The following is a 27,757-nucleotide window of genomic DNA, read 5'->3' on the forward strand; positions in this document are numbered from 1 at the left end:
CATCCTATTGACACATCCCATACTCTTGGGTTTGCATGCAATAGTGACAGGAGTGAAATACATCAAGGACTTAGAGTCACAGGGATGCTGCAGAATGATATCCCACAGCTTGCCTTGAAATAGGCCATCTTTTACTGGGATGGGATGGCCAACCCATTGTTTTTTAAACTGGGATGGCCAACCCATGAAGTTTTGTAAAGAAGGTCAGAGAATGTTAGAAATCTCAGCACTCCCGCCAAACTACAATTCCCAGGGTTCTCTGGGAAAAACCATGATAGCTAACAGGCAAAACTAAAAGCTGTACAACAGAGATTTCTATGGACCTCTCTGGACCTGCCCTATCTTCTCCTCTTCCAAAGCACAGGGGATGCTGACTCTCAATCGTCCCAAAAGCTTCACTTTATTTCAGCATTTGTAACAAAACCCAATCCCACTGGTAGTAAGTTCCACAAGGAGGCATTTCAGGCCTCCTGGACAGAATGTTGTTTTCTTAAAAAAAAAAAAAAATAGAGAAAAAGGAATAGTTCTACTATTATTACTACTAATAATAATAAAGGTCCAAAATTGCAGTGAGGCTACAACATGCCACCTGCCTTCCTCATCCTTGTCACTGCATCCTCAGCCTCTGGTGAAGTCAATTTCCTGAAAGATTGTGGCAGTCGCACGGAACAATCCACCCTCAGTGCGCCTCTTAAGTTGTTGATCCTTTAATTTCCTCCACTCTGTTCCTGCAGGCAAACGAGGCCCACACTTTATGCGACTCGTTTGGACTAATCACTTGTGGCAGACAGGGTGGAAAAAGAAACAATTCTATACACTGCTACCAATTTGGCCATAGAAGGGGCACTAACAGGAAAGAACGGCAAGCCACGTTTTTAAGAGCTGATCTGCTGGGCCTCGCTTTTTATTTTCAAACCGGCTTCCCAACCAACGGAATGCTATGCAAACAAACAACGCAGGGCAGGCGACATTATGCTGGAGCTGTGAGCTGCCGCAGAACTGGCGGCAATAGCGTAGACTCGAATTGTTCCCACCGCTCGGCAGTACTGACACTACAAAGCTGTTTAGTGCCGTGAGGAGCGACCAACTGATAACAACAGGACTGCAGATCGACTCCTCTTCATGACGATCTGGACTCCCACCAAGCTGGCGACTTTGGGGCAACGTGGCCTGCCTCGGAGTGCAACCCCTGCTAACACGACTGCAGCTGACAGGCCAGGATATGGGGAAAGAACCACCATTTCAGCCCAGAGAAGAAAGCAGCCCACGGAAATTCCTCTCCAGTGCAGTTTTAGGGCTGTCACATTTTGCTCTCATGGACCCAAAGAGTAGTTTCAAACTTTCTGTTCTTTCTGCGCAGACAGGAAGCATGATTGCCCTGTTACTAGATGGCAATGGCCTAGTTCACACAATTGTTCAAACCCAAGTGTAATGTGGCCTGCTGACATTAGTGTGATGGTGGGAACCCAATGCCAAGATGGTTTATGGCCCGGGATGAATCTGAAATCCCCAGCTTGGCATGGGTTCATACTATCACGCTGTCAGTCACCCATATGAAATCTAGGTGCAGACAACTGTGTGAATCAGGCCAATGTCTCACTACAAACACAACCTGGGTATCTGCCCCATCCAGAAAATGGAGAGATTCCTGATGCAGAGAAAGTGTGTGCGTTTTCCAGGCAGGGGGGTTTCAAAGACTGTACTTCCAATGGTGAATTTCTTGAGACACGCAATAATTCCGGGTGTGTCCTGCTGCTGAGTTATATGTTGGACAGGGCTGAGAATGAGCTGCCTGGATATTTACAGGTGGCCCAGGCCTGGGTTCAAATCCCTCCACGGCCGTACAACTTACTGGGTATCTACAGACTGTAACTTCTCAGCCTACATAACCTGTAAGGTTCTTGTCAGCATAAGTGACATAAGCTTTATCTGAAGACCCATACAGAATGCCAGAAGCAGTTATAGAGAACTGGGAAGTTACCTGCATTTTTACCTCTGCAACAATGAGGTCTAGAGATGTACTTTCCAGTTTAAGTGAAAAGTAAGACCATCAAGACTCTGGAAAGAGCCTGAAGATGATGCCAAAGTACCCTGAGCTGTGGCATGCAGACTGCAGGTAGCCTTTTGACAACCTTTGCCCCAGAATATCCACTGGCATGCCAGAAACAGCATTAACAAACCCAACACCAGTTGATGTATGTGCTGCTAATTTCTCCCTATACAGACGAAACCTGCCTGACGATACAGACGAAACCTGCCAGATTGCAACAGGAAAATCTATGCAGAGAGATCAACTCTGCAATTCGGTATATTTGGCAGTTATTTGAAAGGCACTTGTTTTCATAGTATGCATTTAAAAAAAATGTGTTCAAGTCAATGGCATTTAAATGCCATATTAAAAGGTGGTTTTACAGCAGGTCGTCAGCTTGGTCTTGCAGCTCAGGCCTGTGTCTGGGGCTGCAGAATTCTCCTTTCACACCTGCTGAAAAGGTTTCCTAAAATCCTCTGTAACCCTTCCCAATGTTTCCTTTAGAACATGCACACTAAGAGGCATAGACAGGAAATTAAGAATTACCTTGATAAAATCTATTTAGTCCAACATTCTGTTTCTAGGAGAAGACAAACAGATAATTCTGGAAGCTCAAATGATAAAGAGGAAGGAGATGTCCTTCCACTGTTGTCTGTCTGCACCTGGTATTCAGAGGTATACTACCTCTGAACATGTAGGTTCTACTTTGCTATTATGGATAATCACCATATAAGAACAGGACATGAATACACATTCATTGGGCATTATATGTTTGCACAAATCTGTGAAAACCATCCTGGCTAAAACTTTGCGCACAGTTTTTTTTAAAAAAATATTTATTTATATATACACACACACACACACACACACACACAAAAACACACATATGAATCATTTAAACAAGCATGAATATTAAATTATTTAAATGCCCAAGTCATTTTATTATCTGCAGATTTAACTATGTCTTCAATTTTAAACAGGGGAGTAAATACTGTATACCAGACTCAACTGACTAAAACTGATTTCAAAGACTGCTATAAGCTGCACCAGTGAGAGGCAAACCCGCAAAAGGCTAAACTACCAATAATGTGGGTTTTTTTAAAAGGTTAAATTGAAAAATTAAAATGTAGAGTGCACAAATCTGACATGTGATATTTAGAAGTGCAGCGACTGGTTTTGTTAAAAGCCAACAATCTTTTCAACAGGTGCAGCCAGTGTCCACTTACATGTGAAAAGACAAAAACTACCTGAGAAGCCATGAGAGAACAACAACAATCCAGACGTCTGTCCCTCATGGAGACCGGTTGCACAAATCAACACATTCTTCCAAGATCCACAGAATTCTGACAAATATCTGGTGCTCAGTTCTTGAGGGATTCACTGTAATCCACAGATGCCCGAAGGAGCCAGACCTGTGAAAAAAAAGGATTACATTTATTCATCAATAAAATCTCTGCACTATTTCCCCATAAAAACAATGTCCAAAGAGGTTTATAATAAACTGGCTGTAGAACATCTGTAGGAATAAAAGAATAATCACCAAACAAATAAGAAATATACACACGCACATGTATATTTGAAAACAAAGCAGCCATAGTAAGATTTGGTTAGTTAGTTCTGAGGCTTAAGGTTCCAAAGAACTCCTCAAAGCAGTAATACAAAAAGCAACACACAATCAATAATAACATCAGTACAACGTCTAATAAAATGCATCAATAAAATCAGAGAAACAATATGGAAAGGCCAAAATCAACATCAGTGAAGCAATAAAATTCGGCTTTAGAGAAATGAGAGATTCCCCAGAAGCTCACTGTTTTAAAATGGGCTTTCCCACTTTCCTAACTATCGATATGGAGTGAGCTTTCTGAACTCCCTGGGAAATGATGAGGGCTTCACCACTAAGAAGGCCCTGTCCCACCCAGTGCTGGCACTGGGAATAACAGCAGCACATTCTGGCTTCGCTGAAGAATTTAGCTTGTTGATTTTCTGTGTTTTGATGATTATGCACCCCACGTTCATAGGGGACCTGGTGTTTAACTTATTCATCGACAACTTGATTCTACATTGGGGAGAACTATATATTCTAGCCTCTGATCACTGAAATATTGAGACAACAACAATGCTAATCCATATGGTCATACAACTGCAAAATGGAATGAACTGGAAATGGGACAAATCTGAATCATAAAGTCCATCTGAACCTGATAATTGAAATATTTGAGTTATGCACCAGAGTAAATGGCACCCAACAATGTCTAGTTGTGACACCAGGAAATCATTATACCATGGCCCCCCTAAAACAGAATACAGTCAGGCAAAGGGCAGTTATGGGTCAAAGGGCAAAGGGCAGTTATGGGAGTTATGAATTGCCATTTGGGGATGGGAGCATACGAATGGGATTGGGTGGTATGGTTTGAGGGAATGTTTATAAGGAATACTGAAAGGGTAATTTATTTATTTTTTATTTTATTTTATTTTATTTATTAGAGACATTTAATATACCGTCCACTCCGAAGACTCCGGGCGGTGCACAACAACATGCAAACAGGCAACATTAAAAATTACATTACATTAATAATTAAAAATTATTAAAATCTAAAGTAACTACCAAAGAACAGAAAAATGAACTACTGGGCAAAAGCCTGGCGAAAAAGAAAAGTCAAATAGCGATTTGAAGATCGGTAAAGAGGGGGCTAGCCGGATCTGTAGGGGGAGAGAATTCCAAAGAAGAGGGGCAGCAACCGAAAAGGCCCTTTCACGGGTACTAGAGCCCCGAACATCTCAGAAATCTGGGATCGACAGAAGGGCCATCTGAGATGATTTAACCAGACAGGATGTAACTGGATGGGAGAGGCAAGAGAGTACATAGAGAGAATTCCCCCTCCTTCTCTCACAACACTAGAACCTGCAGTTATCCCACGAAAGTGGTAGCCAGGAAATTAAGGACCCACAAAAGGAAATACTTTTTCACACCACAGAATTAATCTGTGGAATTCTCTGCCACAGGATGTGCTCATGGCCACCAGCTCGGATGGCTTTCAGCGGGGCTAAGACAGATTCATGGAGCACAGGGCTATCAGCGGCTGCTAATCCTGACGGCTATAGGCTACCTCCATGTTCAGAGGCAGGCAGCCTTCCCTCTAACAGGGAATTCCAGTTGTTGTTGACTACAACTCCCAGCATCCCCAGCTGCAATGGCCTTTGGCTGGGGACTATGGGAGTGGTAGTCAAAAACATCTGGGATTCCCTGTTAGAGGAAATCCCAGATGTTCTGTGATTGTTTTGAATGAAAGGCGGTCTATAAATTTAACAATCAATCAATCAATCAATCAATAAACAAACACTGGAGGCAGGATGCCTCCAAATACTTGTTGCAGAGGAGCAACAGCAGGAGAGGGGGCATGCCTCTGTGTCTTTTGCCTGTGGGCTTCTCAGAGGCATCTGGTGGGCCACGGTGGGAACCTGCATTGTTTCTGGGCTAGCCCCAGGTGAGCTCTGGAGAGTCCGCACCTCAGAAATTAAAGAAGCAACAAGTGCATTTGAGCAGCAGGAATCCCACGGAGTCTGGAGGGATATTTTGAGTTAACATGGCTTTAAAGGCCAGTTAGCAGTCTGCATGCCAAAATTCAGGCAAGAAGTGTGTGGTTTTACGGCAGAATCATAAACCCACCGAATGAATGGTTTGGAGTGGAAATTCTGACACGTTCTTGAGATTAATAGCAGGAACAAGGCATGACTCTCGGACAGGCTGAGCCAGCCACTTGTATCAACTGGGCTATACAGTCTGCTTCTTTCAGAGGCAAGTCCGCAGGCTCATGGCCCCTAGGAGGAGTGGAGACTGCAGACTCGGGCCTGGGCCGTGGTGTGGCTCTCTGGGACGAGTGCTAGGAAACCAAGGAAAACCGGGGGGCGGGGCGCTAGAAGCCATGGAATTCGCTGCCATGGGACGTGGTGGTGGCCACCAGCTTGGAGGGCATTAAAAGGGGCTTAGACAAATTCATGGAGGACAAGTCTATCAATGGCAACTAGTCCTGATGGTTATAGGCTAGCTCCAGGCTCAAAGAGAGGGCCTGCCTTCATCTCTTGCCTGGGGGCTTCCCAGAGGCATCTAAGTCAGTAGCGGAGTGAGGCTGGTGGTGGCCCATGTGTGGCCACCGCGGCCCCTGGCCCCGCCCCCCGCGCCTGACGTCAGATGCAGCCCAGCTAGCCCCACCCTCCTCTAAGGGCCCGGCCAGGCCTGCCTCCCTCCCCAGCGCCTGCCAAGCCACCCCTTAGCAAGCCACCCCCTCCCCCGCCGTTGCCAGGCACCCTCCAACGGCCACCCCATCCTGCCGCTTCTGGCCTCCACCTCCTCCCACCTGCACATGATGCCCACCGGGTCTCCCTCCACTCACCTTCGTATAAAGCTCAGAGGCGGCCATGGTGCCGCTGCGCTGGTGCCAGGCTCAAGCCGGCTGCAGCGTCCACCTTCGGGCAGGGGAGGGGTGGGGAAGAAGAGAGCCCCAGGTGAGAGAGAGCCCCAGCTTGCTACCCTCCGCTTCCTTTCTGGGTGTTGGTTGTTCAAAGAGCAACCAGACTGGGAGGCGCAGCTAGTGGCAGCAAGGCAGCGCCCCGTGAAGGCGCGGGTTTCAACCAGCACTAGGCACCTCCTTTCCCTTATCTCACAACAAGCGGCAAAGAGGGTCGCTGCCTCCCTCCCCTTAAGAGTTCCGACTGGTGCTGTTGCAGCGGCGCCCGCGGCTCGCTCTGTGCACAGATGCGGCTTCTCGGAGCTCTCTGCCATGAAAGTGAGAGAGCGCTCTGTCAGTGGTGCCGGGCAGGCGAGTGCGCAAGAGAGAGCACGCGAGGGAGAGGCCGAGGGCAGGGCGGAGGAGGAAGCGAAGGGATGAGGTGGTGGCATGCAGTGCTGTGGCTCCCCTCAGTTGGCTGCCCGCCGAGCTAGGCTCGCCATGTTGCTTGCTGGGGAGCACTGTGGCGAAGGATGGATACGCTCGTGGCCCCTGATTGGTGGGCGGCCCAGGTTCTTTGAACCCTTTCACCCAATGGTGGCTCCACCCCTGCATCTGGTGGGCTACTGTGTGAAACAGGATGCTGGACTAAATAGGCCTTGGGTCTGATCCAGGAGGGCTGTTCTTATGTACCACTGAGCAATGGCCCATCCCTAAGAGGAATATCTGACAGCAGAGAGCGTTCACACGCAATCACCCCTCCATACGCAACGCAAGACGGACCCTGCTTAGCAAAGTGGACAAGCCATCCTCACTGCCACAAGATCGGCTTTCTGACCGAGCAAGAGGAGATGACCAGGCTCCTTTGGGTGTGTTTACACCAGGCCTGGTCAAGCCTGAGGTTCCATACTGTGGGCCTGGCTGCCACTTCTATTTCATTCTGTCCCTGAAGAGGACCTTAAGGCCCCAGCACCCGTTGCGTGTGACAGCTCAGGGGGAGAACCCAATTCCCAGTCCTCTGTGTTCCTAGTTCAAGCCTTAGAATCCTTGACAGGGGGAATATACACCATCAACACTCTGCCTCATGCCTTCTCTCTCCTTTCTCGCTTGGCCTTGCCCAACTCTGCAAGGCATCCTGCTTGCCCTGAGCTTGGGACACCATCCTTGACTCCACCACGGCTTCCATCTGTGGCTTCTCCCCAACACCAATGCTTCGTGTCTGTCTCGTGCAGGCTGGAAACTGCCGTTTTCATGTTCCGTTTTCGATTGTGAGCCCTTTGGGGACAGGGATCCATCTTAACTATATATTTATTATTTCTCGATGTAAACAGCTTTGGAAACTTTGGTGGAAAAGTGGTATATACATCTTTGTTGGTGTTGAAACCAACCCTAAACAGAAATAATAATAACCTTTTCTGTTTTCTGGACAGCACCTGGCATCCTCTTGATAAAACAATGATTGTTTAAACAATGCTTTCAGAAAAGGTCCCGAATGTGGTTTACATAGATATAAATGCAAAAATAAAATGTCTCCCTCTCCCCAAAGGCATCTAAAAAAGAAACACAAGACAGACACCAGCCACAGCCACTGGAGGGATGCTGTGCTGGGGATGGAGAGGGCCAGTTGCTCTCTCCCTGCTCAATAAAGAAAATCACCACTTTTAAAAGGTGCCTCTTGGCTCAGTGAGCAAGGGATGAATAAATGCTGAATAATGGCAGCACCACAGCGGGGGAAACCTGCACTGGCAAGCACAGGCATACAAGACCAGAGGCTCCTCATCTGACACAAAGGTATGCTGATGTCAGTACAGACCACCCCTCACCCCTCTGGCCCCACATCACCTACCTAAACGACAGGAAAGATAAGAAAAGAAAGATACCCCCCATCTGGAATTAATTTTATTATTTGGGGGGTAATCCTCACTTCTCCGTGGGTTCAACGTTGTCCATTTCACACGATTTAACTACTGAAAGCTCTGGAGATTCTGGGTCTTAGAAGCCAGAGCCAGGGCATGTCACAATGATGCGGCTAATGTGTCAGAACTTGTAAAAGAGCTCTTAGTGGTAGGCCTCCATTTAGAGGCAGGCGGAAACTTGCTTTAAACGGCCGCGGCTTTAATATCTAGTCCATTACACTCTGGAGCAAGGTCTTGTAAAGAGTCATTTATGGGATACTTCTGATTTGATCCACATGCAAGGGAAATCCGCTTCTCTGCCTTTAAACCCCTCTAGTAAGTGTCCTGTTTAAATAATTAGTGACACTTTGTCTTTGATCAAATTGATTTGCTTTGTTATTCTTTTGTGTTAATTTGAAACTTAATCCATGTAAAATCCTGGGCAGACTTTAATCTGTCCTTCAAATACCTTCTTTTGTTAAAAAAAACAACACCCCCCCGCACAAAACCCCATCTATAATGATACCACTGAGAGATTCTCCAGAGAGCTCTACATTTTTTAAAAATAAAATAAAATCCATTGTCAGTAAAATAGTTTTTCTCCATCTTCTAGAATTCTACAAATCCCAACGAACAAAAGAGACTATCTAGGAAACAATAACTTTGCAACTGTGTAAAAGAGTGATGGCATACAAGACCAAATATGCAATTATTAGTATATGGATACAGCCAGTGATTAAATCCTGCCTCTGAACATGGAGATTGTTTTAAGAGCAATGCTACTAGTCATCCTTTAAATGCAGATACCAGGGTTGTCCTCGTCCGCTCAGCTTCCGCTCCACTTCTGACTCTCATCAGATCAGCCCTGCTGGATCAGGCCTGAGAAGACCTAGCGAGTCCACCATCCTTTCCCACACAGCCTGACTCTTGGTCCATCTTGCTCAGGATTGTCTGCACTGACTGGCAGCAGCTCTCCCAGGTTGCAGGCAGGAGTCTCTCCCCGTCCTACCTGGAAATGCTGGAGGGATTGAAACTGGGACCTTCTGCATGCAAGCTGATGCTCTGCCAATAAGCTACGGCCCCACTCCTAAGGGAGAGGAGAGCTGGTCTTGTGGTAGCAAGCATGACTTGTCCCCATAGCTAAGCAGCGCCTGCCCTGGTTGCATATGAATGGGAGACTAGAAGTGTGAGCACTGTAGGAGATTCCCCTCAGGGGATGGAGCCACTCTGGGAAGAGAAAGATGGTTCCAAGTTCCCTCCCTGGCAGCCTCTCCAAGATAGGGCTGAGAGAGATTCCCGCCTGCAACCTTGGAGAAGCCGCTGCCAGTCTCTGAAGACAATACTGAGCTAGATAGACCAATGGTCTGACTCAGTATATGCTTCCTATGTCCTATGGGAGTTTCTTACAGCAGACCCTGCTCACAGGTAATCACCCATCCAAATGCAAACGAAGGCAAACCCTGCTTAGCCAAGGGGGGCCATCCATGCTCCCAGTGCGAGACCAGCATCTGGCTGGTTGCTGTGGGAAACAGGAGCAGGGCTGCTCTTCTGTTCTTACTCCAGATAATGTGCCTGCAACCCTGGAGAAGCCGCTGCCAGTCTGGGTAGACAATACTGAGTGAGATGGACCAAGGCTCTGACTCAGTATATGGCAGCTTCCTATGTTCCTAACTCGTAATCTGGGATGCTGAAGTCTTCTTCTTCTTCTTTTTGGAGCAGACCAGGCGCGTAACAATGATAGGGCAAGGGGAGACAGTTGTCTGGGGGCCCCACTGCCTGGAGGGGCACCCCAGAGGCACCTCATGTGACTCCCCATTGCCCCCTGCCCAGCCCCATAGCCTCTCAGCCACTTGCCCTCTTCGCCGTCTCTCCTGCTTGTTCTGCTGGCCCGCAATCCAAGCAGCAGGCAAGCTGCAAAGAGCTCCTTTTCTCCCGCCTCTCAGCTGATCGGCGGGTGGGCGGGGCTTCCACGGAGGCCTCCGTGTAGGCCGCAGTGAAGCCTGAACTCCAGTAGGGCCCAAGCAAGCCAGGAAGGAGGAGGCAGCCAGAGTGTTCTCTGCAGCAGAAGACCCCTTGCTGCCCTGCTCAACCCAGACCAGCATTTGCCAGGTAGAGTGTGAACTCCTTTTTGTGGTTACCTTCCCCCCCCCATATATAGGGATCTGCTTGCCATAGGGCTTGGATATGGGGGGGGGAGGGACCGAGAAGTCTCTGAATATTTATTTTGAAACAGCTTGGAAAATTTGCTGACTTAAAAAAAAACTATCTAAAAAGTCCTATAAGTGGCTTGTTTCATGGCAGAAAATTGCAAAAACTTCTGGAACAGTATTTTATTAATTTTATTTATTCATTCATTCATTTATAAATGCACTTATGTTCAAGTTGTTTTGCAACCCAGAAGGTCTGAGTGAGAACTGTGAAGCATGTGTGGTGCTTTTATTTTATTTTTCTTGTGTGTGAACTGCTCCCCAATAACTTGCAGGGACTTCAGGGTAAATCTGGCCAACATGTGAATGCAGCACCTCCATTCCAGAGGAGATGTGTCTTAAAGGGCTTTAAAAGCCTCCTGTGAAAAACCTCCTGGAATCAAACTTGACTGAATTTGTTCAGAATTCTGAGAAAACAAACATAGGCTCACCCTGCATGGTTGGAAGTCTCCTTTGCTAATCTGCAGCGAGGGGCCCATTTTAATAATTCATCTTTCTAGTGTGTTCTAGGCATTAAAAGTAATACAAATGTATAGTACTCAATGTATATCACTATATATTGTGACGTGTGCATGTGTGTATTCAGTGAAATGTATTTGCAGGCAGCATACTTATTTTGGAATATCAGACTTAAATCCTTGGGGGCCTGGGGTGTGCGGAGGCCCTGGACTTTTTTTGGGGGGGGGGCCCATTTTAAAATCTTGTCTCTGGGCCCACTCCAACCTTGCTACGCCCCTGGAGCAGACAGTTATTTTAAATGCATAACAGAGTTGGTAATAAAACTTCATAAAATGTTACTCCCACAGGTACAATGGAAGGCGGCGGCGGTGGCGGGAGGCGGGGAGGGGAAACCCTGCAACTCAGAGGTGGGAGATCCTCTGGGTATCTTTGCTGAAGAGTTAATGTCTTGATGACCTCTGCTGTTCAGATAATGTATTGCAAGAAGCACATCTGCCGTGCTCACACCTCTCCTCGCCAGCATGCAGAAGGCGTCCCCTGCGTTCATTTTACTAAGCTAAAAACCAGTGATTGCCCATGAATTAGTTCAAAGGAAAGGAGCACAGATCGCCTGCTTTAACGAGCACAATCTCCCAGGGTCAGTTTCTTTAATTTGCAGGTTCAGTCTGGCTTTCCTTCCTCTAGCCCTAACTATTATAATTATGTTTATTAATTTATTTCTAAAGCACTATCCATGTATATGGCATTTACGACAGGAGGGGGGACAGGCCTCTGCCCCAAGGAGCTCACAATCAAGAAACAGACACAAGAGGGATGTGGAACCTCCCACTCCTGCCAGCCTCCTCACCAGTCCCCCACTCTTATACAGGAGCACAGGAAGCTGCATTATACAGAGTCCGACTCTTGGCCCATCTAGCTTAGTATTGTCTACACTGACTGGCAGCAGCTCTCCAAAGCTTTTGGCAGGAGCCTCTCTCTCAGCCCTACCTGCAGATGCTGCCAGGGATTGAACCTGGGACCTTCTGCATGGAAGCATGCAGATGCTCTTCCCATCCCCGAAGGGGAAATTCTTACAGTGCGCACATGTAGCCACCCATCCAAATGCAAACCAAAGCAGACCCTGAGTTCAAATAATTCATGCTTACTACCACAATACCAGCCCTCCTTCCTGATGCAAGCTATCCCAAGCATGTGAAAGGTCCCCTTTGGGGCGTCACCAAAGGCCCATTCACACATTATGTTCAACACTCGTACGGCGAGTGTACAGTGCACACAGGTATGGAGCAACCAATCAACCGATCACTCTTTATTACAGTCCAAGACCAGCACAGGTACAGGTCTGTACACACTGTCCACATGTCATGCTGGCTAACAGGTTTCAGTCCTCCTGGACACAAGCACTATTGGGCAAACTTTCTCCACTGGGAAATAGCTGTCATTAGGATAGTCCGTCATAAGAACATAAGAACAGCCCTGCTGGATCAGGCCCAAGAAGGCCCATCTAGTCCAGCATCCTGTTTCGCACAGTGGCCCACCAGATGCTGCTGGAAGCCACAGGCAGGAGTTGAGGGCAAGCCCTTTCTCCTGCTGTTACTCCCCTGCAACTGGAGATCCCAAGCCAAGCCAAGGAGATCTCAAACACTGAGTACCAAAATAACTTAAGTTGTATTTTTGAGACTATAAAACGGCGCCTTGGTGATTTTAGCCGGGAACCGAATAGTTATATATCTCTACCTAGCCATCACAGTATTTCTCAGAGCAAGATTTGATGCTTTACCATAGGCGGTTTTATTTGGGAAATTTTTGAAAATCCCTTTGGCCACTCAGAGTGGTTCAGGCCAGGTTGAATCTGTCCACCATGTGCTATTATATTGTTCCTTTTATACTGATAGCCAGCATAAACTTATTACTCCCTTGTTATTACATCTCCCTGGCTGAACAGACAGACTTTAGGCCATATCTTCTTGCAGATAAGAAATCTTCTCTCACCCATAAGGTTGCCAAATTTTGCGCAGCTGCTGTCAAGATCTACTAACAGTTAAACTTCTGGCTCCACTTTTTAGATGCCGCTATAAACTGGCTATTGTGTTGATGTGTACTGTGTGATAGAACTCTTATCTAAATTATTGGTTTGCATGTATGTCTGATCAACGGTCATAATAAAGCTATTTGTTCATTCATTCGATGCTGGATGCAGGCCCAGAAGGACACTTCCTATCTGTACCATGTATTCGAAGGGCCTGTATTCAGATGCACTTCTAAAATGGACACAGGTACAGTCATTCACACAAACACATGTACGAGTGTACAGACATTTGTACATGCGTATAGCATAATGTCTGAACTGGGCTGCAGAAGTGCTACCAACGGAATATGCAAGTAGTTAAGCTAACATGTAGCCACCCATCCAAATGCAAACCATTCTTGGCAGGGGAGAAGAGAATTTTAAAGGGTGACCCCTGCTAACTGAGCAAAGAGGCACTTTTTAAAGTGGTGGCTGTCTCATATTAACAACAAACATTTAGCAGGGTGAGAGCAACTGTTCCTATAGCCTAGCATCCTCCCAGCGGCTGTTAAGGTACCTTCCTTTTCTAAAATCCTATACTTGCTGTTTATAGGTAGGTAGGTAGGTATACACAGACACACACAGACACACACACAGAGTGTGTGTGTATATATATACACACACAACTCTCTCTCTCTCTCTCTCTATATATATAGTTTGCAAACTATATATATGTGTGTGTGTGTACGCACGTGTGTGTGTGTGTGTGTATATATATATATATATATATATATATATATATATATATATATATATAGTTTGCACCCCTGCAAACTAAGCAAAGCGGCACCTTCTTAAAGTGGCGATTCTCTTTACTGAGCAGGAGGAGAGCAACTGACCGTCTCCATCCCCAGCACAGCATCCCTCCAGTGGCTGTTGCTGGTGTCTCTCTTAGGTTTCTTTCTTGACTGGGAGTCCTTTGAGGACTGGGAGCCATTTTATGGACTGATTGATATCTATGTGAATCACTTTGGGAACTTGTGTTGCTAAGCAGCATATAAATATTTGTCATATTTGCACTCGCATCCGTATATGGGAGCAATGGCAACAATACCCAGGTAAAGGTATGTGTCAAAGAGGTTTTGGGGGTTTAACTGCAGCAAGAGACGCCACTCTCTGCAGGAGACGCCAGGTGTAGGAAGGATCTATTGGCCAGGTCGCCTGCTATCACAGCAGGCTTAAGACAAATCGTTTCTGGAGGAAGGGGAAGGAGCTGCGGAACCATGTCCCTTTAGCATTAACGCTAATCCCGGTACTAAAATAGCACCCTCCGCCTCACCACTTCATCATAGAGACTCTAAGCACCCGACGGACACTGACATACAACCCTTAGCACCGTGGACAAAAGCATGACCGCCCTAATTTCACAGCCAGAAAAAAAGCCGGGGAGAGGGATATTAAGGATTTACTGAAGACTGCACCACTTCAGAGGTGGAACTGAGATGCGGAGAAGTGCACCGGCCACGTTCCAGCCTGGAGCTTTAAACCTCCGGCTTGTCATCACTTCTCTGAGGTGTCCTCTAGATGTTCTCCTGGCAGTATGGGAGCAGCTTATGGGGAGAAGTTCCTGCGGGCCTCTTTCGTGGAATCGGCAGCACTTAGAAGTGTTGAGTCGATGGGAACGACCCACACGGCCGGCTGCCATCCCTTTCCCGCAGATTCTCTCCGCTGTGTGGGAGCTGTGTAAGGGAGCATCTGAGGCTATTCAGAATGAAGGAGCCATTCCCAGACTGTGTGCTGGGGAAAAGATATCTAATCATAAAAGGCTCAGGTGAGGCCCAAACACCCACCCACAGAGGAGGCTGCCCATTGACTCCCTGCACGATTTGCTAGTATTACCTCATTCCAGTCTGGGGATAGGCCATCTGCCACATCTTGGCACTGAACACCAATCACTCCGAATCCAGAGAAAGAGCAGAACTGCCTGCCTTTGGAGGAGGTTACCTGGAGGTACATCTAGGGAAAAGAGCGCCTAGGGCAAGCACGGAACATAAGAACAGCCCTGCTGGATCAGGCCCAAGGAGGCCCATCTAGTCCAGCATCCTGTTTCGCACAGTGGCCCACCAGATGCTGCTGGAAGCCACAGGCAGGAGTTGAGGGCATGCCCTCTCTCCTGCTGTTACTCTCCTGCAACTGGAGATCCCAAGCCAAGCCAAGGAGATCTCAAACACTGAGCACCAAAATAACTTAAGTTGTATTTTTGAGACTATAAAACAGCGCCTTGGTGATTTTTGAGACTATAAAATGGCACCTTGGTGACCTTGGTGGTCCTAGGCCTTGCCAGGCCTCGCAGAGGCCTTTTGAGCATGTGTAGCAACCTCCAAAATGGCCACTGCGCTGATCTTTGTAGGCTTGAACAGGCCTGCAAATCAGCCTGGGATGGGCTGCAGCAGTGATCTAATAGGCCAGCGGGGGGTGGGGGAACCTTTGCAGACCCCCCCACAGCCTTTAGGAAGCCCCCCGAAAGGGCTGCAGGTTTAAATTTAATTAAAAATAAAAATAAAAAATCCATGGATTAAGGAGGGGGGAGGGGGCAGCATGGCACTGCCCCCCCGAGTGGCCCCTAGGGCATGTGCCCTGGTTGCCCCACCCTAGTTTTGTCTATGCCTGTTGTGCCAATGCATAAGCTTTTCTTCAGTTCAGGAACTGCACCCAAATCAGTGACTCATGAAAGAATACAGAGGAGCTAGGAGGATAAGTAATTCTCAAATGCCCTAAACGTAAACCTTTTTGACCATGGGAGGGAAGTGCGTCTCAAATTTTAATGTACTTCTCACAGAAGAATAGGAAAGATTGATGTGACTACACAAGACCCTCCGTTATCACAGGTTCTCCGCGTGCAGTCTCAGCTATTCGCAGTACAACTATATATGCCCGGTTCCCATTTTCACAGGGTGACTTTAGGCCATTCGTGGTTCCTGTGCTCTCATTCCACACTTCCTGTGGCATTTCCGACTTGGAGGCACTTCTGAAGGCAATGTGGAGCCACATAGGGACGACAACTTTTTTTGCGGAATTTGGAAGGGTTTTTTTCCTTCTTTTTCTTTTGGGGGCCATTACCGGAGGAGCTAGAGATCTGTACTAGTAAGGATGGCCTCTTATTCGGACAATCTCAGCCCACTGTGGTTACTGCTCAGTGTGTGCAGTGGTAACTCAAATCCTGGGCATGCTGGAGAATAGGAACATAGGAAGCTGCCACATACTGAGTCAGACCATTGGTCTATCTAGCTCAGTACTGTCTTCACAGACTGGCAGCAGCTTCTCCAAGGTTGCAGGCAGGAATCTCTCTCAGCCCTATCTCGGAGAAGCCAGGGAGGGAACTTGAAACCTTCAGCTCTTCCCAGAGCAGCTTCATCCCCTGAGGGGAAAATCTTGCAGTGCTCACACATCAAGTCTCCCATTCATATGCATCCAGGGCATATGGAGAGTCCCCTCATGGCTGCCTCGACAATACATTGATGCCGATGAAATAAGCAGACGCTCTCTTTGACCAGCTGCACCATCGGTGGCTATAAGAAAAGCTTCGGAGGTTCTCTTTCAACATTATTTTTATTGAAAATCTCTCTGGGGGAGATTCAGTATTGAAAACCATTCCTGTTAATAAAGCAAGGAAAACGGTACCCCTGTCCGTCTCAGTTCAGGAGAACCCGAAGGGGTTCCATCACCTCTTCAAGTCCTCCTAAACTGGAATGAACAGGAGCACTGCAGAGAGAAGATGCTTCCTTCCACAGCTCTTTGTAATTTACAATATGACTGGGCAAGCCTGCAGTTTCTCACGTTGCCTTTTCATTCCCCCAAGTCCTTTTCCAGTACGGTTTGCTTTTCCTCACCATGGACCACTTGGGCTTGGCTCCACAAAGAAGCCCACTAAGTGGCAGGGAAGTCTGGAGACTGAGAGCATTCCAAGGTGATCATCCCAGTCTCTCTCTCTCTCTCTCTCTCTCTCTGTCTCTCTGTCTCTCTCTCTCTCTCTCTCTCTCTCGCATGCACTTCTTAGGGAAGAGGTTCCCATGTCAAGGTGTGGAGGGGACAAGCAACTGCAGGGTATTTGCACACATATAGCCTCCCAGACCTCAAAAAGAGAACTTTAAGGCAGATAATTTCTCCCAGAATAAATGCTATTGAAGTGATTACTTCGCTATTAACAGCAGCAAGAATCTGTACTGCAAAAGCATGGAAAAAAGCAATACCTCTAACAATTTGTTCATTACATTTCTATCCTGCTCTTCCTCCGAGGTGCCCAGAGCGATATACATGGTTATCTTTATCCTCACAACAACCCTGTGAAGCAGGTTAGGCTGAGAGATACATGACTGGCCAAGAGTCACCCAGTGAGTTTCATGGTGGAATGGGGATTCAAACTCACATCTTCCTGGTCTTGGTCCAACACTCTAACCACTATGCTATGCTGGCTCTCAAGACTACATCTTTTAATTAGATACCTGGAACATGACATTTTTGGTTAAAACCAGAGTATTCGGCTGTCTAGTACTGGAATGAGAAAGTGCAAGGTTCTGTACACTCACACGAACTGGTTTTGATGCTGTGATTTCTGGATGTTTTTGATATTTCAAATTTTAAAAAGAGAAAATTATGTTGCAAGAACAGTGCTAGGGTGGAGCTGGGACTCGCTGACTACCTTCTGATTAGGGCCCTTCCCCAAATCTCCGCAAATTGGATGAAAGATGGCCCTTTGTCATATTTGCCTGGTCTCCGTGTGCCGCTAACCCCAACCTAGGGATCTTGTCCTTGACCAGGTTTTAGACCCTAGCAACCTCCATCCTTCTTCCCACTTAAGCTGCAGTAAGTCCTCATGCAGAAGGACCGTGTTGACATATTGGACTGGAAAAGATGTTGGGATTAGCCAAGAAAACCCATTTCAAATCTCAGATGATAAAACGCCCTAAATCCTCATTGCAACTTTCATCTCGCGTCTTAAGACCTCACCACCAGCTGATATGCCGATACCGATCAAGTGTTTAAGGTTGATAAATGCAGCTTACCGGGGATCCCCGATGTTGCTGGCTGACAGAGTAGCTCAATAGGATCCAGGCTCCGAAAGGTGATTATCTGCCTAAAGGAGGAGGAAGATGAGTCCGAAGGACAACCCTGTTTGTCAGTTTGCGCACTTAATCAGGACAAAGCTCATAAGGCTAAGAGCTTCTCTGCGTTATCAAAAATAAATCAAAAGCGGCTTTTAAATAAATTATGCTGCCATTTTGCAGGGGAGGGAATGAAAGGGGAGGAATGTCGATGAGGATTCGCTGCTGAATTACCTTCCGATGGCTGTTCTGCAAAGAGGTAATTGCATTCTGAATGCTGCAAATGTGTTTGAGTTAAGATTCGGGGCTGCTGCACCCTTCTCTGGTGAGCCTCCTCCCTGATTTCACCCACAGCCATTGCTACTACTTGGGGCCAACTTAGTTGCAATGGCCTCAGCCTTGAGGTAAAGCAGGTTTTAGGAGCACCTCTTTCTTTCATCTCCAAACTTGGCCAGCAAAAGAACCAGGGATTTCTCTCTGCCGGCTCTCCCTCTGGCTCTTAGGGTTGCCAACTCAGGCTGAAGCTATCCCAGGAGCATTCCCCTGACCAAAAAACCCCCAATATTTTCCACAAGCCATTCAAATCAAGAGTCACCTGGAGACTGAAGCCCACCCCTAGAGACTCCAGGCCTGTCTTGGAGGGCTGGTAACCCCACCAGCTGTGCATGCTCTGCTGTCAACCCAAAGCCATGGGAAGCCAGTTGGGAACTTGCCAGTTACCCAGAAAGCAACAAGACTCCCATTTCCAAGCAGCCAGCTGCGATTGTATCACCTCCATAGTCTCGCTTTCCCCGTCACCAATCCTCCCCGTTCTTTGGTGACCTTGCCTTCTCCAAGATCTGATGATGCGCAGCTAAACAAAAGGTGGTGGCACACAATATACTGGAGATAAGAACATAAGAACAGCCCTGCTGGATCGGACCCAAGGCAGCCCATCTAGTCCAGCATCCTGTTTCCCACAGTGGCCCACCTGATGCCTCTTGGAAGCCCACAGGCAGGGCATGCCCTCTCTCCTGCTGCTACTCCCCTGCAACTGGTACCCAGAGGCATCTTGCCTCTGAGGCTGGAGGTGGCAATTCCAATGGAGGTGGGCTGAAGCCCAAAGAGAGCAGACAGAAAGTGGTAGAAGACAGCAGAATCCACACCTCCAAACTTGTTCTGTAAGTAGATTTGGAAGCCTGGCTCCAAGAGCAACCCAATTGTTCTTTGAGCTTGTTGGGTTTTATGTGACGCTCTGAGCTGAAGCCCATCTACAAAGGCTTCTTCTGATCGGGTGGTCAAAACTGATTTGACCACCAAGAGGTTCATCAGCTAAGGGTACATAATGAAGCATCTCTTCCAATATGTGGCTCATTAAGAGTTAGGAGTAGTCAACTGCCAAAATGTGAAACCTTTCAGTGTGAGCTGGCACATAATATGGGAACGGGTCTAATGCCTCTTTCGGAAAACACAAGCCTGTCAGAGCTAAATTGCTAATGCTCCTTAACAACATTAAGATAACACCAAGGGTATAGGCTAGTTACTTTATCTCTGCCTCCACTCTGCAGTTTCATAATGTGATTCTAATGCAACGTGACCGGGTGTGCTTTATTTTCCCGCATTATAAATTTAATATAGGAAGCATTATTTTTATGGAAAGTCTCAGAGGTTCATCCGATTCCATTTTCTTTTCCACCATCAATCACAAAAGGAAGAATTATTTATTTTCGTTAAGGGTCTCCTCCCTAATCCCAAAGGAGAATACAAATACACATATACACACACAACAAACAGCCTCTTTCTCTTTGCATGTTTTCTTAATTAGCTATATAAAACAAACCCACCCTGTAGCCTATAAATATATAAATTCATTACACTGAGTTGTGATTACCATGAAAATAAACAACGGACTTGATTCTAACTTCTAAGGCCAGTAGTATCCCCTGTTTTAGCATCTCTAAAGTGCAGGCATACAGTTGGGTTTTCTAAGGTCATTGAAACACAACTGCTCACCTTCCCTTGCTAAGCGGTTTTAGAGTTGGTTACCAGGGGCGGAGCCTCTTATTTTTAATCGGTTAATTTCACACCCAACTTTCTACACAGCAGTGCACTCAAGGCGGCTTACCCAGAAATAAAGTGGCAATGGACGAATGTAACTTGGCATCACAGATGCAGTGAAAGAGAGCATCCAACGAAAACGATTCCACCAACATCTCTTTAAAAGCTTGTCTAGTATTTTCACTGCCTTTCTGAAGTGAGGGGACCCGGTCCACTCCTCTCTAGAGAGGCCATTCCACAGCTGAGAAGGTCATTCTTCTGAGATAGGCCATTCTAGAGAGGCCCACAGCTGAGAAGGCCCTACCTATCACAGCCATCCCTCAAATGGCAGAGAAGGACAAAGGAGGACCTCCGAGCAGAGGTCTTCTTTTGTCATGGGCAGGTTTGATGGTTTCATTCACACAGCCACACCCACACACCCCAGACAATTCCTGTGAATGCAGGGAAGGCCTGGCAGGTGGAGGAAAGAAAGGCTGCCACTGAAACGATTTTATTTGCTTACTGATTTGCTCCTACAAATGTCCCCACCCATGAATTTGTCCATCTCAAAGGCTGTTGCAACTGGCTGATGGGGGAAGAGCTACAAGGATTCTCCTGTGGAAACCCATCCCCAAATTAGCAACACAATGGGAAACGCAGGATTGGGAAGCGTGCCTTTCCCTTCTAATGTGCATCCACCACACACACCCCAGATTGTTTTGATGGCTGTTATAATTTATTTTATTTTTTTACCATATTTATATTCCACCCTATATAGAACCTCAGGGTGGTTTACAATTTAACTAAACAGCAGCTACAACCCAAAAACCATCTCAACCAAATTAAAAGTACCACGAATGAAACTTTAAAACAATACTGTTCACATCTTTTCCTGAGAAATATCCATAAAAAAATAAAGGACGGCTGCCTAGTCAAATCTGCCACAAGGAAGGCGTTCAAAAGAGCACGGCTGGGGTCGGACAAGGGGGTCTGAGATCATCCAGCAAAAGGGGCATCATATGTCTATGACTCTTCCTACTGAAATCATGCAGCAATTCATTCACTAAGCTCTCTTTTGTGACTATCTTGTTAGAATTCCAGCGTATTTGTAGCTATTTGATTTTATTTAATTATTATACTTGCTGGTTTGAATCCCCGCTGGTACTATATCAGGCAGCAGTGATATAGGAAGATGCTGAAAGGCATCATCTCATACTCTGGGGGAGGAGGCAATGGTATTCTACCAAAGACAACCACAGGGCTCTGTGGACGCCAGGAGTCAAAATGGACTCGACGGCACACTTTACCTTACCTTTTATTATACTTCTTGCTGACATCCTTGCTAAAATATATAACTTATCCCTGCAATCAGGTTCTGTACCAGAGGACAGGAGAGTAGCAAATGTAACACCAATTTTCAAGAAGGGATCCAGGGGTGATCCGGGAAACTACAGGCCGGTTAGCTTAACATCAGTTCCAGGCAAATTGATGGAAAGCATTCTCAAGGATAAAATTGTAAAGCACATAGAAGAACAGGCCCTGCTGGGAGTGAACCAGCCTCGCTCCCCCCTGGGGTATGTTTGCTTGTTTTTACATTTATATTCTGCTCTTCCTCCAAGGAGCCCAGAAACTTAGAGGTGTTAAGTTTACTTAAACATAAGTAAATTACATTACATGGTAATTACATAATTACATAAATAATTACATAAGTAAATTACATTACATAGTTTAAGCTTACTTAACATAGTTAAGTTTCTCCTCTCAACAACCCAGTGAAGTAGCTAAGACTGAGAGAGAAGTGACTGGCCCAGAGTCACCCAGCAAGTCTCATGCCTGAATGGGGACCTGAACTCATAGGGACATAGGAAGCTGCCATATACTGAGTCAGACCCTTGGTCCATCTAGCTCAGTACTGTCTACACAGACTGGCAGTGGCTTCTCCAAGGTTGATGGCAAGAGTCTCTCTCTGCCCTATCTTGGAGGTGCTGCCAGGGAGGGACCTTGGACCCTAGATGCTCTTCCCAGAGCAGCAGCTCCATCCCTTGAAGGGGAAGATCTTCCAGTGCTCACACTTCTAGTCTCCCATTCATATGCAACCAGGACGGACCCTGCTTAGCTAAGGGGACAAGTAATGCTTGCCACCACAAGACCAGCTCTCTCAGGTCTCCACGGTCCTAGTCCGGCACTCTAACCACTACACCATGCTGGGGGTGGGGGGAGAGGGCAATGCTTCCTTGGACCCACGGGGTCCCTTGTGAGTTTGTGGGGTCGCCCTTCTTCCCTCTGCCCCCCATCTCCAGCATGCAGTCCCTGAAAACCACCCCGCGAGTTGAGTGCCGTTATTTGGACTGGCAGTGTGAGGGCCAGTCAAAACCATCCTGTGTGCCACTTTCGGAGTTGCTGGCCTCTGCCTGGGACCATTTCTTTCTACCAAGCCAGAAGCACACACTGGTTTAACCAGACACTATTATACACTAGAACCGCTGGCAAAGGTTCAGCTCTTCTACATTTGCAGTGGCATTTCTGCCCTAGATTGAACGTTACCCAACTCTTTCATCTAATCCGTCAGCAAGCACCCCTAATGAGGCTCATCTCCTTGCTGGCAGCCAACGAAGAGGGCGAATGCGAAGGTTTAGCCCCTCGAGTCTCTCTCTAAATCTTCCAAGTGAAAGATGATTTACAGTTAAGCTAACAAAAATCTGACCACTCTGGAGTCTGGAAAGCCTCAATCTGATTTGGTCATCTTAAATCACGAGAAAAGATTTCGTCTCATGAACGCGGGATTTCTTTAACAAAAGAATCAGAGTCCACTGTGAGACATTCATGAAGTTATAAAAGGTTTAAGGAGCTTTCCAGCGCAGGAAGTTTGTCAGCTTTTTCCTGGGAACTGAGGGAGGGGAGGAGTGAATTAAGCCTCATTTGTGGGGAGCCAGATAAGCATGGCTGTTCTTTCACATACGCCTCTCCTCAAAATGGCATAAATGAGTCCAAGCTTTACGAGGAGCGAGAAGTCAAGCTCAACCATTTTAATTAGGAATATTATGACACTGGTGTCTCAAAGTTCAACCCCATGCTGTTGCCACAAGAAATGGAAGCGCTTAAAGCATATACGTTCCACCAACTGACCCCACGAAAACTCCATTACACAAACCTGGGCATGAGCTGAAGGTTCCCAGTGGATCTGGCTTCGTCACCCTGGGAAATCTTAAGCTGCCTTATGCCTAAATGGAAGATTTTTACTCGAAGCACTCAATGACCATCTTGACAATAAGCAATGATATCCTTGATTGCAACGGCCAGTCTAAGGGCTGTTTAACACAGGTTTGCTAGTAGGGGGCTGGATTCATACTTCTGCTCATGCAAGGCTTATTCCCCACCCCTTTTGGCCCACCTCAGTCCTCTGAGACCCCCTCCCCCCAAATCTGCTCCTAAGGATCAGGAGACACTTGGAAATGGCATGAACTTCACCGTTGGCCACTCACAGAAGAGCACACTGAGCTCAGTTTCCAGGGATTTCCACACTCCCTGTAATGCCTGAACTACTGTCAGGGTCTTGGTACAGCCATCCGCCTTCTGCTGCCAAAGGAGATTGAGGTGGCCTCTGCGTTTTCAGCCAGGGGAGCTTTAAGGCTTGCAGGCGGAGCTTGTTCCATGCACAAGCTCCTCCCAGTGATGCCTACCCCCAAGGCTCAGTCACAATCCCAGGGCTACTTCCATGCCAAGCTCTCCTCCAGGACTGGCCCCTCCTCCCTTATATAGCTCCTGACAGTTTGGGGAAGTCTCGCGAGATCTTGCCTCGAGATCTCATGAGAGCTGCTCCCAATCCCGCGAAGCTACGCCGTCTGCTGATAGCGAGGCAACATCTCCCTGCCGGGGCCAGCATGAATGCTTCCAGGTGGGTGTATTGATATCTACTTTTTCCCCTGCCCAACAGGGTCCTCCCTGCAAGACCTGGGCAGGGAATGCCTCGACACGAAGCTCGTCCTGTTTACCCGCAGCGGCCGGCTCCACCTTGGGGATTCCCTTACAATGTTATATAATTCAGTGACTCTCCTGAAATGGATTCCTTGGATTTTGACCCCTGTCCGATTTTAAGCATGCGCCTGCTTCTGGCCTAGTTGGGCTGACAACCTGCTCCTCCAGGGCACTTTCCAGACTAGCTGCTCTTCAGCAGCAAGGGGCCTCCGTTCGGGCAAGTCGCATTCAGACCGTAAACAGAAGGGAGCAGTCTCGCAGCAACTAACAACCCAACAAAACAGCAACTTCTTTGTGCTGGATATACGACGTCCTCATTCCACTTCGCAGCAATTCCATTCAAAGCAAGGCATTGGAAATGTGAACGGCATGCTGCTGTCTGTGTAGGGACTGCGGTGTCAGGATGCAGGAAGTGTGGAAGCACCCTTCCGAGGTAGGTCTTGACCCCGTTGTAGGGCCTAGTCTGGAAAGCACCCCGGCTTAAGTGAAGGCCTTTCCATCCATTGCAGTTGGAAATTTCCTGGGTGCTTCGTAGGTCATGCTAGCCTTCCACAAAGAAGAAGCTGTGGGACAGCAGGACTTAAAGACAGGAAGGCAACAAAGGGGCAGTCCTCTTCTCCAGCAGCTACAGGGTGTGCTTTTCAGCAGTGGCTGCTTTCATGGCATTATCCAAGTCTCTGGTTCTTTTGTCTCGTGCCAAAAGCACTTTGGTCGGGTGGAGCGAGCTGCACAAAGACGGCCATTATCCCTCCCTGCTTTGGCTTTTGTACTCTGGCTGCTAAGAATCACTTCTACAGATCTCCTAGGGACAGGCTTTCAGCCCCATATTAAGAACTCAAGAGGATCCCCCAGATGCCACCGACTTGAGGCTTGGCAAACTTCAGCTGCTCCTCTAAAAGACTACTGATCTGGAGTTCACCTTAACAGTAGAGGGAAGCATTATTTTCCTTTCCCATTTATTTTGCAGCAAATGTTATTTGCCATTAGAAGCTGCCATATACCGAATCAGACCACTGGTCCAGCTAGATCCAGTATTGTCTATGCAGACTGGCAGCAGCTTCTCCGAGACTGCAGGGAGGAGTCTCTCTCATCCATGTCTTGGAGATGCCGCCAGGGAGGGAACTTGGAACCTTCTACTCTTCCCAGAGAGGCCCATCACCTAAGGGGAATAGCTTACAGTGCTTATATAAATAGTCTCCCATTCAGATGTAAAGCAGGATAGAGCCCGCTTAGCAAAGGAGACAATTCGTGCTTGCTACCACAAGACCAGCTCTCCTCCCCCTTGTGTTGGTATGGTATGAAGATGAAAGCAGGCGTTGGGATGGTTTCAAATATGAGAGGAAAAAAGAGTGTCATATTAAAGCCCTCTCTCAACACACGTGCACATAACAATTGCTCGTCCATACATGCAAGTTGCCACCTGACTCCACAGCCATCTGGTGATGAGCATGCATATATCAACCCGTTTCCAGAATCTCTCTAGACATCTGGTTCCGTCTGTTCAGCTAAAGCAAGCTTTATCTTGTGCCTTGACCAAGTGACCACTTGACTAACCTTAACTGGACTCCTTTGATCAGTAGATCCCTGCTGAGCAGAGGCACCTTTCAAAGTGGAGTGTCTCTGATGTTTAGCAGGGGGAGAACAACTGGCCCTGTCCAATCCCAGCAGCGTCCCTCACCCCACCGGTTGCTACTGCTGTCTACCTTCTGTTTCCTTTTGTGTGGTAAGCCTTCTTGGAACAGGGAATCAGCTTATCTATCTATCCATGTAAGCCACTTAGGGAACTTTGAAAAGTGGTATATACATATTCATAGTAGTAGTAGCAGATGCAAAAAAAGAAGAGCCACAGCTACTCAGGGAAGAGGCAGTGTCCTCACATCACTCATCATTATGCCAACCTAGTCATAACAGCTTGTTTCTTCCTTCCACAGAAGATCCGTCTGTAATTTCATCTGCCTCTCCAGCTGGGGAGAGGTTTGCCAACTGACCAGTTTTTAAACAATTCAGCCAGCTTGGGGGCACCTGGGCTGGCTTTTGAGACAAGGGTTGGCAACAATGGATCTGCCCTCCAAAGATGTACTTCAAAAAATGTCCTAATTTTGCACATGCCTATGTTGTGCACACATGCACATTAGGAAGCAGGAGGAGCCAAAGGGGTATACCATCACATGCACAAAACTGCCACCTCCCGAGTCCTAGCTGGTGGTAGCCTTGGCTCCCTGCAAGTGGCAACAAGGGAGAAGGAGCAGGGCTGATGGGCTTAGCCCCTGGTTTGCTCACTCCTAGCTTCTGCTCCACTGTGGGAAGGTAGTGCACGGTGCAGGGGAAGTGAAAGGTGGAAGTGGACAGGAGCGTACTTAAGTTCTAAAACTCACTACAGGGCTATCTTATTTAGGTTGATCATGAAACTGCAGGGAGAGATCATCAGGAGGTTTGGTGCATGGTGTTATCAATATGCCAATGACATCCAGTTGTGTTTCTCCTATCAGCTTTATCAGGAAATGGCATAATTTTCCTAAATGCCTGCCTAGGGGTGGTAATAAGCTGGATGAGGGATAACAAATTGAAGCTGAATCCAAATAAGGCGGAGGTACTGACTGTGGTGGGATCAGGACCAGTGTTCCCTCTAACAGGGATTCCTATATGTTGTTGACTACAACTCCCATAATCCCCAAGCAAAAGTCATTGCAGCTGGGTATTCTGGGAGTTGTAGTCAACAACATCTGGGAATCTGTTAGAGGGAACACTGGTCAGACCCAAGAGATGGTTTAGATCTGTCTGTTTTCTGGATGGGGTTACACTCCCCCTGAAAGATCAGTTACATAGCTTGAGAGCGCTCCTGGATCCCAAACTTTCTCTGGTTTTTCAGGTTGAGGCAGTGGCCACGAGCACTTTTTATCAGCTTTGGCTGATACATCAGCTACGTCCATTTCTGGAGGTAAAAACAGTGGTGCATATGCTGGTAACCTCCAGGCTCGACTACTGTAATGCACTCTACGTGAGGCTGCCTTTGTACATAGCCTGGAAACTAGAATTAGTGCAGACTGTGGCAGGCAGACTGGTCCCTGGGACAACTTGAAGGGACCATATAGCACCAGTTTTAAAAGGACTGCACTGGCTGCCAATATGTTTCCAAACAAAATCCAAAGTACTGGTTACCACCTATAAAGCCCTCAATGGCTTGGGTCCAGGGTACCAAAGAGAGCGCCTTATTCGTCATAAACCCTGTTGCCTATTACAATCATCTGGAGAGGTCCGGATACGGGTGCCACCGGCTCGTTTAGTGGCGACTCTGGACCTTCTCTGTAGCTGCCCCAGGACTTTGGAATATGCTCCCTCTTGAAATGACCGTCTCCTTCTCCTTCCGCTTTTAGGAAGACCCTCAAGATGCACCTGTTTTCTCAGGCTTTTAACTGAAATTAATTTTAAACTGTTTAATTTGTTTTTATTTCACAAGATTGTTTTTATTTATTTTGTGAAATTTTAACTGTTTTTACCTTGTTTTATATTTGTTGTGTTTTAATTCTGTACACTGCCTAGAGACGCACATATCAGGGGGTATAAAAACAGAATGAATGAATGAATAAAAGGAACACAGTTGCCCGTTTCTTGAGGCAAAGG

The 27,757-nt window shown here is 47.1% G+C and overlaps 1 protein-coding gene across 7 annotated transcripts in view; it reads right to left on the reverse strand.

The window, feature by feature from the left end:
- Window positions 1–27,757, reverse strand: part of BRIP1 (BRCA1 interacting helicase 1) — a 294,634-nt gene that overhangs the window by 44,433 nt on the left and 222,444 nt on the right. For 3 of the 7 annotated variants that reach the window (XM_053274535.1, XM_053274531.1, XM_053274534.1), the window contains exon 25: window positions 3,282–3,441. The gene's annotated coding sequence lies outside the window, so the exon portion shown is untranslated. Of the gene's footprint in view, window positions 1–384; window positions 729–3,276; window positions 3,442–27,757 lie in introns of those variants that run through there. The other 4 variants (XM_053274536.1, XM_053274537.1, XM_053274532.1 and 1 more) reach the window with 3 other exon arrangements.

The sequence above is a fragment of the Hemicordylus capensis genome, chromosome 12 (assembly GCF_027244095.1).
Source record: "Hemicordylus capensis ecotype Gifberg chromosome 12, rHemCap1.1.pri, whole genome shotgun sequence".
Lineage (NCBI taxonomy): Eukaryota > Metazoa > Chordata > Lepidosauria > Squamata > Cordylidae > Hemicordylus > Hemicordylus capensis.